Below are 20,569 nucleotides of genomic sequence, written 5' to 3'. Positions count from 1 at the left end.
TACACACAGAATTTCCTTATTTTGCTCTAATACCAAATGATGCCAGCCTAAGCTGCAAACACCATACATATGTAGCCTAAGCCACATATACCCACAGTATGCAAATTAAGATTACATGTCACACTATGTGTGTCCCAGGATAAACACCAATATCAATGGTGAAAATCCACTTTATCAAAGTTAAGTCCTTAAGCGAAAATATTCTTTCTAACTATCCCAAGTTTAGAATTTAATAAACCTTTGAGCGGAACCCTTCATAACCCTTGGTTAATTCTTATTAATCGCGCATGTCAACCATACCATGGTCTTTAGACTTTGGTTAAAACCAAAACTTAACCCATAAAACATTAACTCTGCTAATTTCTATTATAATTCTCGTATAATAGAAATATCTCATAAACACACTTAACCTTACCTTTCCGCTATTCTTCAACCTTTTGCACATATTTCAATGCTCTCCTTAGCACATTAAATCTTTGTCGTCGATCTCATTCCTCGATCCGATGGTTATCGTGTCGCCCGACCATTAATTATCCCAGATGATCTCCACTGTTGATCTGCTCCATCCGATCCAATGGCTGTCGCATCACCTGATCACCAACCAGCTTGGCTGATCTTCATCGTTGATCAATCCTACTTGATCCAATGGTTATCATGCAATCTCACGCAGAATTGAGCATGACCGATATTAGAATGAAGGCACACGAGAAAAGTGGTTTTCTCTCTCCACCATTTGCTACGCGTCGGCCACTAAATGGAATCGCGTGAAATTTTGAAATACCACTTACCACCTTGAGGGCATGTGAGAAACTTCTTACCCTTTGCGAATACCATCCACGTGCTTTAATTCATCCTTTAAGGAAAAGTGCTTAATCTCCTCCGTTCATCTTCTTCACTTTATTTTACACGATTTAATCCTAGCCGCCTATCACACACAACCTCGTTCATTGATTTGATTGATCCAATGACTGTGCTTCGCTACGTCATTCTTTTGTTCCTTCCTGTGTAATATCCATTCATTTAGATTTATTCATGTGTATTTGTTTTCGCCTTATAGTTTCCACTTGTTCTGATCTCAATCTCTGCTGACGCCTATACGCTTCCTTCACCTTCGCTGTGAAGGTTCTCTCCAATACTCTATGTGTGCAACCACGTAACACACTTTTCTGCACTTCTTCTCTGGTTCTGCACACCTGAAACCTATGTTATGTAGAATTACTCTAGTCACACATACAATTATAATTCACTTCTCAATACACATCACATGAACTCAGAATTGAGTTATCTATACTAATAAACAAATATTTACACAGTGAATTCCTCTCAGCCTCATCTTCTATATCAATGGCCTTTCTTCTCCTGCCTTTAGGCCTACAATCTAACTGACTGACTACCTAAATCACTAAATACTTATCTAATTACTTACTCTCTGTGCCTTTTAGGCTTACATTTATACAAAAGGTTATGTTAAACTAATTCTAGTTCAAATCCTTAATTTGCTAGACTAAATCCTAAATATCCTCTAAGTCCACTTTTAACTCCAGTTAATCCCTAAGAATCCTCTCTAGTTCCTCGAATCGTGAGACCAATAAGAGTTACAATTTATTTCCAACTCTCTCAATTCCCACTAATCACTCATGTTACAAATATCCTCACAATATCTAATTAATTCCTATTCTAATCACTGAAAATATTAATGATTACATACACATAGGAATCCAACTTCCTTGAAAATACAAGACACCCTAAGTCAACTAAAACATAATGAAATTGCTGAACTATATGCTCATGCATCAGGGCGTCGTTAACTAGGTTTAACGTTAAGTTTTCTAAACAAATCCCTACACTACTGGCCCTTTCAGTATCAATCCGCGGAGCGCGGATAGAAGTCTCACCTGAAGCACTATGGAGGGATGCTAGAACCAAGTTTCCACACCCAGAGATGGTTATGATGTTTTTTTATACCCTTTATCTACTTTCATGTAGATCGATAAGCCCTTGAGGCTCATTGTGATAACTTCCTCTTACCAACCTCTAGACCTTCATGAAGGTATACAACTGTCTTTCTTGGACCCTAAATAGGTGAATCAATCACTTACGCACCTCTATAATCACTCCTAAGTTTGTTATTACCCAGATCAGCTTAAGTGTATGATATATTTGGCATGCATTAAGATATTCTTCGCGTGAACAGATATTATTACTTGCGTTCATATAACAATGTAAAACATACATATTCACGCGTCAATATAAAATTAAATCATAAACCCATTATTCATCATAACGTAAACGTATTCATTCATAACAAAAGTAAATGGATAAGACACAGATATTTCTAGAACAGTGTCTTTATTGATACTTCATATTTTCTTATTGACTCAAAACTACCTTGCACACTCATCTGTAGGGGTCCACGCACTCAGCTATGGACTCTACTCTAGGCCTCTATGCACACAGTTGCAGAGCCTCTCTTCTACTCTAAGACTCTTTTATCTGATCTCCTATTGACCAATGAAATTTGTCTTCAAACTTCTATGAACTGAACTACCTTAGACTCTCTAAGAGCAGGGAGAATGTTAAGAACCACCCTAAATTTATATGTATAATAAATGGGCGAATCCCCATGATACATAGGAAAAATGGTAGCTGATTTTATCAATAATATGATATGTATATATAATTGTTTTGGCAAATCTCTCACTAGATTATATTATCTTGTAAAGTCATGGCGAATCTTTCACCAAATTATAACATCTTTTAAGATCTTGGCAAATCTTTCACTGAATAATAAAACATTGTGAAGTCTTGGCGAATGTTTTGTTAAAGTATGAAACCATATATGACAATAGGAAAACATATTCATTAAACTCTACTATACTAACATACATGTTTGGAAAAAAGAAACATAATTTTCTCTTCCTACAAATAATGTTGCAAGTTTACACTCTTTCATATCCTTCTATTATTTTTTATAATATTCCACAACAAAGTTCTTATAGATGTTGATCTTGACCACCAGTTTTGTCAAGGTAGGAGAGATTAATCTTTTCTCTACCACTTTTGTCAAGCTATCAAATTTCTTTCTTATTCCATAGACTCCAACTGTGAAATAAGAAAAACACATCAAGTTTGTTTACCCCAACACCCCAACAAGTAGCAAGCCCCAACTATATAATATAAGAAAGTAGTAGGTATCCCAAAGGCCTGAAGGGGATCTAATGGAAATAAGTGATTGTTGTCAGAAGCCTTCCAATAAATATATAAATATATAAATGTAGCTTTATTATTATTTTAATTGAAAATATTCAATTAAATAATAAAATTTAATTACGTCTCTCCCAATCTAAATTGCTTATTAGCATAATTCACTACCTTCATACATCTTGCATTTTTTAACAGTGTTGTAACATGTGGATTAATTTCGTTTTTTGTGCACAATCTCTGCCTTTTAGGACAATATGGTGCAGTGGCCCAACCCCTACAGATCATTGCTTATTAGCATAATTCACTACCTTCATACGTCCTACATTTTTTAACAACATTGTAACATGTGGATTAATTTCCTTTTTGGTGCACAATATGTGCCTTTTAGAACAATATGGTGCAGTGGTCCAACCCCTACAGATCATTACGACAAACTAAGAATAAAGGAGAAGATGAAAGGTTGTACAAACCAACATATTTTTCAAACAACTAATCCAACATCAGTATGTTAACTTTTTCATGAAGATTTCATATTGAGAACGTTTGAAAAATGGTGGGAAATGATTATCTCTCTTCTGCGAGGGTGATGCAGAAAGAGTGATAAGATTTCACTGTTTTGATTTTTTTTTTGTTAAATCAGAAAAACCAATATTAATAGAGATATTGGTATTTTTTACTAAGTTTTGGAAGTGACTAAATGTATCTTTAACCATTCACCTTAAGATATTTTTTTACAATATAATTTCCTAATTCTATTTAATATCTTCATTATCATAAAAACCAAACTATATCCATCTTAACTCCACATCTACCACTCTTAGAGGGATGAAATCTACTTATCCCTCTCAGCGCTTAATTAAGATGGATCTACGCTGATAGAATTTCCCCTTTAAATAGTCTATGATCACATGAATACCATGGGTTATCATAAACCGAGAGCTTAAAAACTACTATTAGTAATTTATAAAAATTAATAAAATTAATAACTGATTTTTAATTTATTGCTTTATTTTAATCAAGTTAAAATGTTTAAGTGATTTGCAACTCGTTTAGGGTTCCTGTCAAGGTTCAGCTTCATCTGCACACAACACTCAGGGCTACTGTCGCGGTGCACCAAGTGCGCGCGGCGCATTGGCTCACCCCTTCGTGTGTTCTCCTGCTCCTACGCGGCGCTCATGATTGCCGCAGTGCACTGGGTCATCGGCGTGGCACTTTGGCCCAGGTCCTTCTTTGCTCGGTTTTTCTGGTCAAGAGCTCTTTGGCATTGCGTTCTCGCATGGAGGCGCTGTTGTTGACCTAGCAGTGCCAAGCCAGTCCCTTCCACTCCGTGTGACTTCGACATGGATCTTGGTGGGGGCTTTGTTGCTGCCCCCCCAATACCTCCAGAACTACAAGCGTTTAGATCCTTAGTCGCAACATCTGGGAAACAAACGACTGGCTCTCAGTCTAAGTTTGTCAAAAAACTAGGAAGCATTCCCACGGTGACACTGCCGGTGGAAGAAACATGTAGAACAGCACTAAATCTCACCGAAAGAGGTCTTATCGGCCAGTTCACAGGGTTATGGCCATCCCCGAAAGCTGTCGAGGAATGGGTAAAGCGAAACTGGACACCTTTGGTCAAAGAAGGAATAAAAAGTCATTTCGTTGGCAAAGGTTTCTTTGTGTTTGTGTTCAAAAACGCTGAGGATAGAAGTCTGATCTTCAGAAATGGGCCATACTTCATGGGCCCTCAAGGGCTCTACCTGAACAAATGGTCTCCTGACTTCGATCCAGCTCAAGACGTGCCCACGGCGGTACCTGTTTGGGTGCGCCTCCCACATCTCCCCCTCCACTGCTGGAGTCAGAATTCGTTGCAATCCATAGGTAACACTCTTGGAAGATACATAGACCAGGTGCCGAGGAAGGATCAATACTCCTGTGCCCATATCTGCGTTTAGGTCGATCTTGAAGTCGGTTTACCCGAAGCCATCAAATTCTCAGTGGTGGACTGGACTCATTTCCAAGAGCTCGACTATGAGTAGCTGCCTTTTAAATGCCGACACTGCCATGAATATGGGCTCTTCGCAAGATATTGCAAGAAAAAAAATGAGGAAACTACAGAGAAATAAAAAGGACAGCAATGGAAACAGGTAAAGAAACCAGCAAAAAATAGGCAGAACAACAAAAGCAAAGGCAAAGAGATAGGGAACAAACCAAGGCAAGAAAATGAAAGCACTCAAAACGCTAGAAGTAAGGAAACCATCAGCATAGAGGAGGACAAAAATCCTTTTGAATATCTCACTCCACCCTCAGATCCTACAGAGGCAGAACGGGAAGATCCTCCCCAACAGAACAATATCGAATCTTCAGATCCAGGTAACACTCCAAACTCGAACCCATGTAATATTTCATCCCCTTCATATGTTGATATAATCAAACAAAAGAAGAAGAATGTAGAAAATGAGGGCTCATCGGATGAAGAGACCTTAGAAAGGACATCAAAGCGAGTTGGAAGGAAATCAAACAAAGAAACTAGGGAAGAAGAATCAGAAAGACCAAAAACCCCGGGAAGTCAAGCTACCATTGAAATGACTCTCGGAAGGAACACCAGACCAAGGGTCCCTAAGGGAGGTGGACCTACCCCAAAAATTTATAAATGATGTAGCTGGTCTCTTGGAACTGTAGTTGTTTGGGGAATCCCACTAAGGCAGAGGCTATCATAAATATAATGAAGATGGAATCCACAGACATACTCATGCTCCAAGAGACAAAAATAGAAGGGGAAATCCTTCCAAACACTAGCAGTACAAGATGGAAATTTGACTCAAGAAAGGTAGTTAGCGCAAGAGGTTCGGCTGTAGGAATAGGCACATTCTAGTCCAAAAAATCCTTCTCTTTAGAAAGTTCCTTTGCGACCCAACATTGGATATATATAGAACTGTACCATATAGAAAGTAATTTTAAGCTAGCCTTATTTAATTTGTATGCACCTGTGCACTATGATGAGAAGAAAGAATGCTGGAAAACACTCTCGGACTATCTGGAGCTACTCAATCCTATGAATATAGTCATAGGAGGAGACCTGAACATAATCTTAGATCCCAAAGAAAAGAGAGGAGGGACCTCTCTGAGAGACCCCTTCCTCGCCATAGTGGAAACCTCATCCAATAATGGGACTTAGTAGACTTCAAACCAGTGAAAGGAGAATACACCTGGACTAACAATGGAGAAGGGGAACACCACATTTCTGCAAGGCTGGACAGATTCCTCACCAGAAGTTATATTATGATGGATAAAAGAATTGTTTTCTCCAAGATTCTTCCTAAACTAACCTCAGATCACAAGCTAATCTTATTATGATTAAAGGAATAAGAAGACCTCGACCCCCTTCCTTTTTGTTTCAGCCCTCTTTGGGCAGAAAGGGAAAGGTGCCACGAAACAGTTCAAACTGCATGGAGAATAGAAGTTCCAGGCTCCCCAAGCTACGTTTGGGAACAAAAAATGAAAAATACTAAGAAATAATTAAAAGAATGGATAAAGAAAGTCACAAACACTCCCACTAGTCAGAGAAAAGATGCAGTCAACCAGCTGGAAGATCTCCAAGTGGAAATGGAAGAGAAAGACATCTCATCCATGGATCTAGATAATGAAAATTTTTATCAAAGGAAAACATATAACTCATTTAGAAGCGAGGAAGAATATTGGCGCATTAAGTCCCGCAGCTTGTGGCTCAAAGCTAGGGATAGAAACACTAAATATTTTCATAGACAATACAGGGCTCATCTTTCACAAAATCACATTGCAAAAATCATCACAACTAGGGGACAGGTATGCAGAGGATTTGAACAAATTAAGGAAGTCGCTGTGAATCACTTCCAAAATCTTCTTAGTGCAGAAAAGGACGGGAGTGAGGAGGATATTGTAGAATTCCTCACAAACATTCCACATCTAGTCAGCGCAGATGACAACAACACTCTCTTGAGCCCTGTCACGGAAGAAGAGATTGCAAACATTGTCTGGTCCATGGAGCCAGACAAAGCACCTGGGCCTGACGGTTTTTCAATCCACTTTTACAGAAAATGTTGGGAGCTAATTAAAACTGATCTCATTAGAATGGTTCACGGTTTCATGAGGAAGGCAAAGATTGGAGGCGGTATAAATTCCACCTTCCTCGCCCTAATTCCAAAGGAAGCAAGCCCAAGCTCTTTTGACAGATACAGGCCAATCTCTTTGTGTAACTCGTCCTACAAGATTGTGGCCAAACTGCTGGCGAATAGAATCAAACCCCTTTTGCAAAAATTAATATCTCCTGCCCAAGGGGGATTTGTGAAAGGAAGACACATTTTGGACAATGTCATTCAAGTCCAGGAAGCTCTGCATTCTAGTCACTCACGCAAAGAACAAGGTATGCTCATAAAACTTGATATGTGCAATGCATTTGACAGAGTTAATCGTTCCTTCTTGTACAGGGTCCTTTTATCCTTTGGTTTCAGCCAGGACTTCATTAATCTTATCAAAGCATGCCTGGAGAAGATTTGGATTGCGCCCATGATAAACAATAGACCTGCTAAATTCTTTTTAGCCACCAGGGGCTTGAGATAGGGTTGTCCCCTTTCACCCTTTCTTTACATTCTGATGGCAGACTCCTTGAGCAGAAAACTGACTTTGGAAAAACAAAAGGGTTGTCTACTAGGGATCAGAATTGTGAAAGGCATAGACCCTGGGAACCATGCACTTTTCACCGACGATTAACTATTGCTTGGAGGGGCCTCTCCAAGAATAGTTAAATCCTTCAAAACCATACTCCAGAAATATTGTAGCATCTCGGGAGCACTGGTAAGTGAGAGGAAAAGTGTTGTGTATGGGTGGAACACAGAGCAGCACAAGATTGAGACAATTGCAAATGATCTGGGGTACACAGGACATGCAGATTGGGAAACAATAAAATATTCGAGCCTTCCTATAATGCTAGGCTCCAACATAAATTACCTGTGGGAGGAATTTATCTCAAAATTTAAAAGGAAGATCACTGAGTGGGGAGGATTATGGATAACCTTAGGGGGCAAATTAACGCTCATCAAATCAGTCCTCTCGGTTCTGCCCACATTCCAAGCATCTCTCATGCTGGCTCCAAAACTAATCTCATATAAAATCTCCAGACTCATGCTCAATTTCTTGTGGAACGATGGGAGAGGAAACACCAACAGATTTCATTTAATAAACTGGGATATGGTGAAACGTTCACTGGCAGAAGGTGGACTTCAAATCCGTGACCCTGTCCATGCAAATTTAGCTCTGGGCTATTAGTTACTATGGCAGATCCACACAGAGCCTTCTCATCCAGTTAGTCAGATCTTTAAATTGAAATATCTTAAAAATCAGTCAATAAAAACCTACAACATGGAGAAATCCCCAAAAGGAACGCAGGCCTGGAAACTGTGTAACAGAGGTATTGAATTTTTCAATCCCACTTGTATCAAATCCCCGGTAATGGCAAAAATACAAAGCTATGGAGAGACAGTGTTATGGGACATCTCCCTCTAGCAGGAAACCACGAGATTACTGAGGTAAGATTTTGGCTACAGTCAAAAGGCATAAGGAAAATCGAGGACATCTCTAGCTAGGACAGAAAAAGGGAACTGGCAATGTTGGACTTTCCCTAGAATCCCTTAACATTTAAACGCTCAGCTAGACGCCCTTCAAGCCGAAATCTCTGACTTTTCCCCGATGCACAAAAAATACGAAGACGTTTGGGGCTGGGGTAAGACCGGAGTATACACAGCCAGCCAAGGATATTATCAGATGCAGAGAAAAAAGGATTTGCCACACCTGGAATCCGTGTGGAAGCAGATTTGGGATAGCTTCAGCATTCCCAAAATCAACTTCTTATTTTGGACTCTGTTCCACAAAAAAATTCTGACTGGAGATAATTTGTGTAAGAGGAACATAGCTGGACCACATAGATGCGTCCTCTGCAAAAGATCCTCGAAAACTGCAAATCATCTGTTTTTAGCCTGCGAATTTGCAAAGGTGGTCTGGTCTTTCTTCCTCACCGGGTTGAACGTGTGTCCTCCAACTCAAAGCATGATTGACACCATGTTCTCCTCTTGGAATAACATATATCCCTTCAGCATAGTCAGCAACTCAATTTGGTAAAAGGTGTGGATAGCTGCACCAAAGTATGTTTGCTGGAAACTTTGGTTAGCTCAGAATGAAATAATATTTAACAACACAGAATTGCCCATGGCAAAAGTGGCGGAACATGCAAAGAATCTCCTCTTAGAAACTCTAAACCACTCCTCAGTCAAAGACGACAACTCCTTGTGAACTGAAGAAAGGGTGTGGTTGGATGCTTATACAGGAAAGGCTAGTCTTCCAACACTCAACCACCCAATGCATAAGGGAAAATGGCAGATCTGAGAATCAGAGGATAGCTTCTAGCAGTGGTGGAAATCTCAGGGCAAGTGCACCATTTTTTTTATGGAGCCTCAAAAGGAAATCCAGGGAGGTCTGGAGCAGGAGGGTTGATCTTCTTTCAGAATGGGAAAAAAGACGAGTTCAGTTGGGGTCTTGGAATGAAAACCAACAATCAAGTTGAAATTCTTAGCCTCTTGAAAGCCTGCCAAATGGCCAGAAAAGGAGATCCAGAAGAAATTCTAATCTTTGGTGATTCAAAACTGCTGATAAAAGCGATGGTAAATGAGAAAAAACTCAAGGACCTGGTGCTAAACAAACAGCTTTCAAGAGTGACCAAAATTCTGAAAGACTTTCCATTAGTTCAATTCTTCCACATTCTTAGAGGATTAAACTAGGAAGTAGACAGATTGGCGAATATTGGATGCACTTTATAGGACGGAATGATCAGCATAAATGCAGAAACATCGACCATGGCAATCATCCCCTAAGTAGAAAGAGAGCTAATGTAAATTCTGAAAATTGTAATGGTTGTTTAGGCTCTGCCCAACCTGTTTTCTATCAATAAAACATAACCGTTCCAGTTTAAAAAAAAAATGTTTAAGTAACATTAAATTACAAGATCCATTTTTACTCTTGATCTACCAAGCCTCGAGAGGGATCAAATATATTTTCACTCTATGCTAGTTTGCATATCACAATATTTAATCCCTCTTCACGCTTAGTAGATTGAGAGTAAAGATGGATCTATGCTCATTAAATTCCCCCCTTTAAATAGGATACATTCCACGTGAATACTATGTGCCATCTTTATTTTTATTAATACTAATATTAGGGTTAATAGTGCTTTTTTCATGGTATTAATAATAATTTGGCCCATAGGCTTCACCTAAATATTATGCATTTTTTGAGTGTTCGTAAATATAAGGTGACTTCCCCGGATGCGGGTGATATCTGAGATGGGACAGGCATTGGGAGATGGCCACATGCCGGCCCGTGGCCATCACGTGGCAGCAGTAAAGAACATAGCCATCGACTGCAGATGGTATAAGGTGGAATGGCAGGAGATAGTTAATGCTCCGCGAGGTAATTCGGCTCAGGCGACGGCAGCAGTTATGGCGGGGGAGCTCCAAAGCAGGGCCGGTGAAGTCATAAGGGATATCGCTGCATGGGATCAGAGAATGTTTGGGGTTTTGCAGTTGCCTGGCCTCTCCGTCTCTGTCGGGATTTCTTCTCCGTCTGTCTGGTTCATCCCTCAGTCGGCGTTGGGTGCAGGGGGTCTGGTTGCAGGGGGTTTGGACTACCCTGTGGTCTGTTGGAATTTCTTTCCCCTGCATCCCACGAGAATGGTGAGACCTCGACAGCGCATGCTTAGCCGCCGAGGCACTTCCAGAGGGGGAATCTCGCGCAGTCATGAAGCGGACAATGTTGTCCATTGTTGCCACTGCAACATTGCTCGCTCTACTGGCGCCAACCCCCTCCACTCCAGCCAATTCATGGATGCAGGGGCTTCGAGCTCGAATGCCCTGCCTGCCTTTGGTTCGGCCATCTTCAATTTCAGCAGTGCCATGAACAATCCGCGGATTAGCGCGCATGTCTCAGTCTTGTTCATAGAAAATGCCCGGGAAGATGAGGACGCCCTGGATGAACAGGGGCAGAGGATGAATGACAATCAGAAGCATGAAGCAGCGGCCTCTGAAGCGGACAAGGAGCAGGAGGTTAAGGGTGCGGCCTCAGACCCAGAAAACGTAATGCAACGCAAGCAAGATCAGAAGTCGGGAACTTGCGAGGAGGAAGACACCTTTCCCACTGCGGCTGAAAGAGAAGCCTATGGCTGGTGCCGGGTAGAGGAGGTGCAAATGGACGACTAAGGACGCCCGCACATAAGGTTTCTATGGCTTTCTGTTTGGTCTTCTGCTGTTTGTTTTTTGACTCTGTTAAAGTAACAATGCTTATGGTCTCTTTCATGTCTGGTTCTATGTCCATGTTCCTGAATTTTGTGTCAATGATAAGGGTAAGGTCGGTGTCCCCTGCGTGGGATGAAATGGTTGGTGCCCCTGCGTGGGCGTGCTCCTATGGAAGTCCTTTTTTTTTGTGTCTGGCGCCCTGTGTGGGCTAGTTTTGGGATGACTCAATTGCTCTTGGGTAACATACCCAGAGCTTGACTATCTCTTGTTTCACCATGATGTATTTTTGAAACCTATACATAATATAATAGTTTAGTCTTTTACCGAGAAAAAAAAAATATAAGGTGACTTATGGAGTAAATAAAAAAAAATGTCCTATTTGTTTACCATACCTTTGGAGTAAGAATAAAAAGAGGTTTTATTTATTTACCATACCGCGTCTTTGTTTATATTTTATTTATTTACACCCTTGCGTGTTCATATAAGGTGAGAGTAAATATAAAAAAATGTTTTATTTATTTACCACACCTCTCATTTATTTATATTTTTATTAATGTACCATACCTCTTTTATAAATATAGTATTTGGCCATAGGATTCACTTAAATAAAACCTCTTTTTTGAGTCTTCTTAAATAGAAACAGGGTTATGGACTAAATATAAAAGGAGGTTTTATTTATTTACCATACCTCCACTTTATTTATATTTTTATTTATTGGAACCAAATACAACCTCCCAAACCAAAAAATGTGCGATTGCAAACAAATTTAACATTGCAAAGAAAAAAAATCGGGTGATTGTAATGGAATATAACCTCCCAAGCCAGGCAAATTGGGTCGAATGAGTCTTTTCATAATTTATCCGGCCCTTTTTTTGGGCTAGAATGAAAAAAATATTTATTTTTTAAATAAAAGTTGGGCTAAATATATGAAATGGGTGTTTTATAAAAATTTCGTCCTCTAAAATGAAAAACCCCTTAAATTTCGCGCTTGGGCTAAAATTCGCCACTAAAATTTACCATGTCTAAGACTCTCCTTTTTGTACAATCCCATGGTCTGTGGACCATGGGTAGGTCTACCAAAGCCAGCACAACTTACATAAACAAAGGGTAAAACCCTTTTATGACACCTTACATCTACGCACTCCGCAATCATAACCTGCAGAGACTGTATGCTTTACATCGCAAAAACTTGGGCTTTCGGCCTAAAAATTGGGTTTTTGCCCCAAAATTGACCTTAGGGGACCTTGTCCCAACAGGCCCCCAACACAAATATCGTGACTCACCCTCGAGTCACTCTACTAGCATGGATATCTTACTAAGAAGACCTCCTAACTCTACTTGTGCTACTGCAACTTTAGTTGTTCACTGCGTAGATGCATGCTTGACCTGCTCCACCAGCTGCTCGGTTGTTGGTCCTGCGCTATCTTCCTGGATCTTCTGCTGTGTTCTTTGCAGGCTGACCAACTTCTCCCCAATGGTGGCAAAGATCACATAGGCCTCATCCAGCCAAGGCCCCAATCTGGCCTTGAGGACTGCCTCCTTCTACTATGCTGCTTCCACCTGTTCTTGTAGTTGCTTTGCCTCCTGCAGCTTTTCCAATCTCTGCGTGACAACGATGGTGCACGTTGTTGCCTTTGCTTCGTCATATTGCTGCTGCAGTTCCCAAGCCTCTGTGTTCAACCTCTATAGGTTAGGATCTTCCTACAGACTCGTGATTAGCTCCATAGACTGCTTGAAGAGCGCAGTGCATTCTGCCACCAGGGCATCTCCTGCAACGACTCCATCCCTCACAGCAGCTTCACGACGTTCTTTGACTTCTGGTGGAGTTTAAGATTGTGTCTTCAGCTCAAGCTCTGTAATTTTCAAGTTTAGCTAAAGCTGAACCTTTTCCATCTCAGTCTTCGCATTATGCACACCTGCAGTTAACTTCCGAATCTTGGATTCCACTGGTGCTTATTCTGCGATATGTAGTTATGGAAAGGTTCTGCATGCTTCGGCTACTACCGCGGCGGTGTGCTCATTCTTCTCTTGAACCTTCTTCCAAGATTCTAGCACGCTATCTTCTCAACAAATATCTATTCGTTGTTGATTTTCTGTTCACAGATCATGTGCAGCACGCATTTCTCTCAGGCTTTAAGCTCCTCAATCACACTTTCTTGTAGTGTGTGAAGGAATTCGCTAGGGAGCGCGGCCAAGTTTAGTCCAACATTCCTCAAAGCACTAACTATAGCCTTGTCAGCTTCCACCTCCATGCTCAAGGCTCCATCAGGCACCATGACTTCCCAAAGATACAAAGAGCGAACCAACTCCATTGCTTCCATTATCCCTGGTGCTAAACTAGTTGAGGTCGCACTGCTCTGCCCCGCTCCTGCCTGTAGTCTATTTGTTTGGATCTGTAGCTCATGCAAACCCATCAGAATGGCACTTAATGCCTACTTTTGTTGATGCTCAAAATGTTGCAGCAGTTCTGTTGTTGTATACATTACCTTGTCCCGAATGTCATCCAAGTCTCCCTCTATCAAGGTCATCGAGTCCCATGACGACTTAGTGGCGTTGGTCTTCTTCCATGGTCCTTATTTTTCCTGTTCCTAGATCTTCTTCACCCAGAAGGGAGTGAGTTCAAGATCTCCATCACCCTATTCTGATTGCTCCTCTTCCTCTATCTATGGCGAAGGAGATTTCTAACTTCTGTAAGAGTCATGTTCTTCCTCTTGTTCCTTGACAACACACTTTGCTTCTACGTGTGCCTTCTCCTCAGTCTCCTTCTTTCTCTTTTTAGCCAACTGCTGAACTTTCAACTGGGTCGCTTCCTTTTTCTGCTTTTTTGCGGACTTACTAGACCCGACGGAGAAATCAGATGTTGTGCACTAATCTACTGGCCAATGCTTGAGGACTGCTGCAATTGCATCATCTGTCATGAGGTATGGTAAATCATACCACTTTTGTTCTAGGTCCTTTCACGCCCAAATGGAAATCTGGTGGAAGTCCACTTTGAACTCTGCGTACCCAGATAACTACTCAAAAATGGTTGGTGACAACTATGGCTTCCGATTGATGGCCATATTAATGCTCATTTCCATCAATACCCAAAACACCTTGCTCTCCCAAACCTGCTCAGTGTCCTTTGTGGCCCATAGTGAAGCAAACTTCGTTGCTTCTAGAAAATTTGGTGCGATCGGAGGAAATTGGTTGTCCTCCAGCAACTGCCATGCAACCAGCATAATCGAAAGTAAGAGCCATGAGTAGTGAAACATATTGCTCTGGTCCTATGCCTCCCTACAGTTCGTGAGGAACTCGCTTCACTAGTAGCACACATAGTTCAATTGTACGCCCTCCACGCACTGGACCACTATTGAAACAACTGGTGTTAGCACGTTGTCTCTGTGACACTTTTTCATTATCTTGCCAACAAAAATCTCGGTGGCCACCTTAACTACGGGGTCAGTTATGCTTGAAATTGATTACCCGTGCAACTTCTTGACAAGCTTAAACTTGTCCTTCATTCGCTCGACGAGGTTGCGGTCGCCTGTACTTCCTCCAAATGCCTTGGCCGGATTTAGTCCTCCAACACTTCTTGAGGCTTAACTGATAGGGTCAACATAACATGTCATATACTCGTTCTTGAATCGCTAGTGTATCATCAATGGACCATGCTCAAAGTTTCAACTCATTTCCATCCAAATTTATCGATCTCCACCTATTCTCATACCTGAAGGAGATCTGAAAGTGCACAAAAAAAAAAAAAATTGTGCCATATTTACCATCACCAAATGAGACATTCACAGAAGTAGGCCTAAAAATAAATTAATGGCATTGCTCGTTGTCGCAGAACTAACCACGTCAATTTTCTAGATGTATGATATTTGTGATTTATGAAATAGAAAAGTCATTTACATCATCACCAAAATATTTATCCTTGGTTACAAAACTTTCTCGAATATTGTGGACATGATGACAAAAGGGATTTATGGACGAATCAGACTTGCGTCAAACCATTGTAACTCCATATGGGTATGCGACCATACTTCTGCTAGGCTTCGAACTCATAAAATCTAGATCATCTTTGCAACTTCCCATCAATTCTTTTTACATCACAAGGCGCATGATCACAGAATGCCTAGCTAGTAGCCTAGAACTCCAGTATTCATGCAAGGCCTCGCAAACTCTCTCATTGATTCAACAATATTCTGCAAGGGCCAAGGTTATTTCAGATCACACATTTAAGAATATTCATAGATGATTTGATAATCATTTGAGGAGAGATGTTTCTCCTTTTTATAGATATTTGAAGGGTTTCTAAGAGCCAACTGTTGGAGGAATTTTAAGATGGTAATCCCTTTCTGAAATTAAGTTTTATTTTAAACTTGTAGCCCAAGGATTAGGTCGTCTACTTTTAGGGTCCAATTTGAATTTGAAGTCAAAGACCTTTTGAAAATATAAAATAATTTTCAAAGCCCTTCGAGAATAAGTTAATCCTTAAATTGAGGAAAGCCGAATTCCCTTGATGTGAAATATATGTTGGTCCATGAAAGATTGCCACATCATTTATTTGTGGGTTTTTGCTCACAAACTAGGTTTTTGTTTAATTTGGTATAATTCACAAACATTTGGTGACATGCCACATAACAACAGAATTAGCTCAACAAGGAAAATCCAATGGCAAGGATACCCAAGGAAAATTCAGTGATCTACTTCTTTAGAAACCTTTAATAAGTTTTGAGTATGTCAATTGTCTAAGGAAATCAAACCCTAGAGCTAGGGTTTCCGACTATCTTTCCATAGAGCTTCCAACTTAATGAAATCCTTAGAAATATAAGAGTATTAACTAACTAATGTTGACACCAATGGCAACACCATTCAAAATTTATAAGCATTACTTTGTGATAATTTTATTTTAAATAATTTGACCTCTCCAAATTTTTTTAATTTTTTTTAATTATCAAGTTGAAATTAATTATTGTTATTTTTATTTTTTGCATAGCGTAACATTACAACATCTCCTTATATTGGGTTGGACACTACCTCTATTTTATTTTTCTTTTTTCTTCATATTTATGTTTATATAACAATACCTTACAACATATCTTCCGTATTGGATTGAATAGGCTAAAAAATATATAAATTTATATAATTTAAGTGTATATGGTATAATTAAAAAGTTGAAGATAAAGATAAAAAAATAGAAATTGAAAAATATTATTAAAAAATGTCATGTTCTATATAAATTAACAACCAGACTCAAACATCCTCGTTGTCAAGTGAGAGACAACATTTTGTTACTGTAGGGAACCTACAATCAATATATATATATATATATATATATATATATATATATATATATATATATATATATATATATATATATTAAAGTTATTAGGTTTTAGTGTCGGCTTAGGGGGTGATGCCAGCCTAAGCTACAAACGCCATAAAGATGCAGCTTAAACCACATATACCCATAGTATGCAAATTAAGATTGCATGTCACACTATGTGTGTCCCAGGATAAACACCAATATCAATGGTGAAAACCCACTTTATCAAAGTTAAGTCCTTAAGCAGAAATATTCCGTCTAACAATCCCAAGTTTATACTTTAATAAACCTTTGAGCGGAACCCGTCATAACCCTTGGTTAATTCTTATTAATCGTGCATGTCAACCATACCATTATCTTTAGACTTTGTTTAAAACACAAACTTAACCCATAAAACATTAACTCCGCTCATTTCTATTATAATTCTCGTATAATAGAAATATCTCATAAACACACTTAACATTACCATTCCTCCATTCTTCAACCTTTTGCACATATTTCGATGCTCTCCTTAGTGTGTTAAATCTCCGTCATCGATCTCATTCCTCGATCCAGTGGCTATTGCATCACCCGACCATTAACTATCCTGGACGGTCTCCACCGTTGATCTACTTCGTCTGATCCAATGACTGTCGCGTCACTTGATTGCCAACCAGCATGGCTAATCTTCATCATTGATCAATCCCACTTGATCCAATGGTTATCACACAATCTCGTGCAGAATTAAGCATGAATGATATCAAAATGAAGGCACGCGAGAAAAGTGGTTTTCTCTCTTCACCATTTGCTACGTGTCGACCGCTAAATGGAATCGCGTGAAATTTTGAAAGACTGCTTACCACCTTGAGGTTGCACGATAAACTACTTACCCTTTGTGAATACCATCCATGTGCTTTAATTGATCCTTTAAGGAAAAGTGCTTAATCTCCTCTGCTCATCTTCTTCACTTTATTTTACGCGACTTAATTCTAGTCGCCTATCGCACATAACCTCGTTCGTTGATCTAATTGATCCAATAACTATGCTCCACTACGTTGTTCTTTTGTTCCTTCCTATGTAATATCCCATTCATTCAGCTTTCTGCCTGTGTATTTGTTTCTTCCTTATAGTTTCCACTTGTTCTGATCTCGATCTCTGCTCACGCCTGTATGCTTCCTTCACCTTCGATGTGAAGGTTCTCTCCAATACTTTGTGTGTGCAACCACATAACACACTTTTCTACACTTCTTCTCTGGTTCTACACACTTGCAACCTATGTTACGCAGAATTACTCTAGTCACATAAAAAATTATAATTCACTTACTCAATACACATCACATGAACTCAAAATCAAGTTATCTGTATTATTAAACAAATATTTACACAGTGAATTCCTTCTTAGCCTCATATTTTATATCAGTGGCCTTTCTTCTCCTGCCCGTAGGCTTACAATCTGACTAACTAACTACCTAACTCACTAACTACTTCTCTAACTACTTACTATGTATGCCTTTTAGGCTTACATTTATACAAAAGGTTTTGTTGAAGTAATTCTAGTTCAAATCCTTAATCTACTAGACTAAATCTTGAATATCCTATAAGTCCACTTTTAACTCCAATTAATCCCTAAGAATCCTCTCCAGTTCCTCAAATAATGAGACCAATAAGAGATACAATTGATTTCCAACTCTCTCAATTCCCACTAATCACTCATGTTCTCCTACATTCGAGAGTATTTACAAATATCCTCACAATATATAATTAATTCCTATTCTAATCACTCAAAAGATTAATGATTACATACGTAGGAATCCAACTTCCTTGAAAACACAAGACCCCCTAAGTCAACTAAAATATAATGAGATTGTTGAACTGTATGCTCCTACATTAGACTCCCAAGGTTAAAATAATCATGATCTCCTGATCATGTGCTTCTGTCCTTTTTCTCCCTCGATCCCATACTTTGTTATGTAATTTTCCTTTTGTTACTGTTGTTGTTTGTTGTTGTTCTCTAGGTTTCCACACTTTATTTTGCTTTACCCCACTCGCTATGCCTTCACAGTTTGCTGTTGTCTTTCTCTTTCTGCTGCTTCTTGGCCTTCTTACTATTGTATTTTTCTGAGGTACCTTCATCATCAATCTTATTATTCTTTCAATCTGCATGTCCAATTTATCTTTTAACTGATAATTACTTTTCCATTTGTACTCTGTCCACTCATCTTCAAATTGTTGTTTATTGTCTTCTCTTTGAAGTTGTTGGATCCTTACTACTGCCCTTTCATCCTTACCCTCTTGTGATTTTCCAAACAACCTCTGTTCAATACCTATAAATTTACTTTCAAAAAGTAAATTGTCCTTTAATTCCCCTTGTACTTGATTCCTCTCAAATACATCACTATGTTGTTCATCAATTCCAACATATTTTCCTTCCTCTTCCATCTTTACTTGGCTGCTCATATGTGCCAAATTTTCTCCAACATCTGTAACAAAACCTGCACTCACAAAATAATTATTAAAATGAAAAACATAAGGCCTCAATGCCTCTTCTTCCTTTGGTAACATTTCAATATGCTGCTCTGATTCTTCCTCCTCTATCAGCACATCAATATGCTGATTCAACCTCTTTAAATAATCATCCAAAGGACTCTCAATATTGTTAGTAAATCTCTCTTCCACATCATTTGCTTCAATGATGTCTTTTTGCTCTTGTCCACCGCAGTGATCTCCTTCATCTACAATCATACTTTCATACTATGAGTTTTCCAGCAATTCAATTTCTCTTTGACACTTCAAAGGTACTTCATCATCACTTATAATTCCTGCATTTGTACACAATTTATTAGTTTGAGAAGTACAAGGTTCAACAATCTCAACTATTGCTTCACATATTAGTTCTTTAGACTAATTCTCATCTCCTTCTTTCACAAGAAATTTTTCCTATGTTGTAACAATTTCAAGCATCAATGCTTTGCTAAATTCTTTCTGCTGCAATAATTCACTGCTTTTCTCATTTAAGAGACATTCTCCATCCTTCTTTACTTCAGAGTATTCATCTTCTAAAAGATACTCTTCCATACTTTTGACAGCTTCAAAAGACTGCTCATCCTCTGCAAAACCTTCCTTTGTTAGTGACCAATCATCAGATGTCCTTTCTCCCTTTGCTAAATATTTAGCATAGACTTCTTCTTTCTTAACATCTTTTAGTAGATGTCCTTCTTCTTCAATACATTTTTCCTTGTTGTCTCTCTGTAACCCTTCTTCCAGAGCTATCCTTGTCTCATCATCTACATTAATATTCTCCTGCACATTAATTAAATTCATTAGATTACCTCTCTGAGACAATATTCCTTCGTTCTTCATCATCATATGATCCTGATCTTCCATCTGTATGACAGCTTCAAATGGTTGTCTTCTCTCATTAAGTAACTCATCCATAGATTCTTCCTATTGTAACCAGTCAAATTATTCATCCTTTGAGAAATATTCTTTCTCACCTTTCACTTCAAGATCTTCATCCATCATGAAGACATCTTCTCAAAGTTGCTTTGCTCCTGCAATACTTGTAACCATACACAAACTATCAATTTTAAAAACATAAGACCTTGTGGTCTCACTTGATGCTTCAGTCATCATATCTCCTTGTTGTCTTGAATTCTCATAATAATTCATAAGATCTTCCACAAATCTCTATTCTTCATCTTTACTTTGAACTTCACCCTATTTTGCTTCAAAAATGGAAACTTTCATTTGCAACTCAGCTTCTCTGAGTTCTTCC

The sequence above is a fragment of the Pinus tabuliformis genome, chromosome 5_2, assembly GCF_031772625.1.
Source record: "Pinus tabuliformis cultivar Carrire ecotype Pingquan chromosome 5_2, CPIR1, whole genome shotgun sequence".
In the NCBI taxonomy this organism is placed as follows: domain Eukaryota; kingdom Viridiplantae; phylum Streptophyta; class Pinopsida; order Pinales; family Pinaceae; genus Pinus; species Pinus tabuliformis.
Note: the sequence above shows the minus strand (reverse complement) of the source record.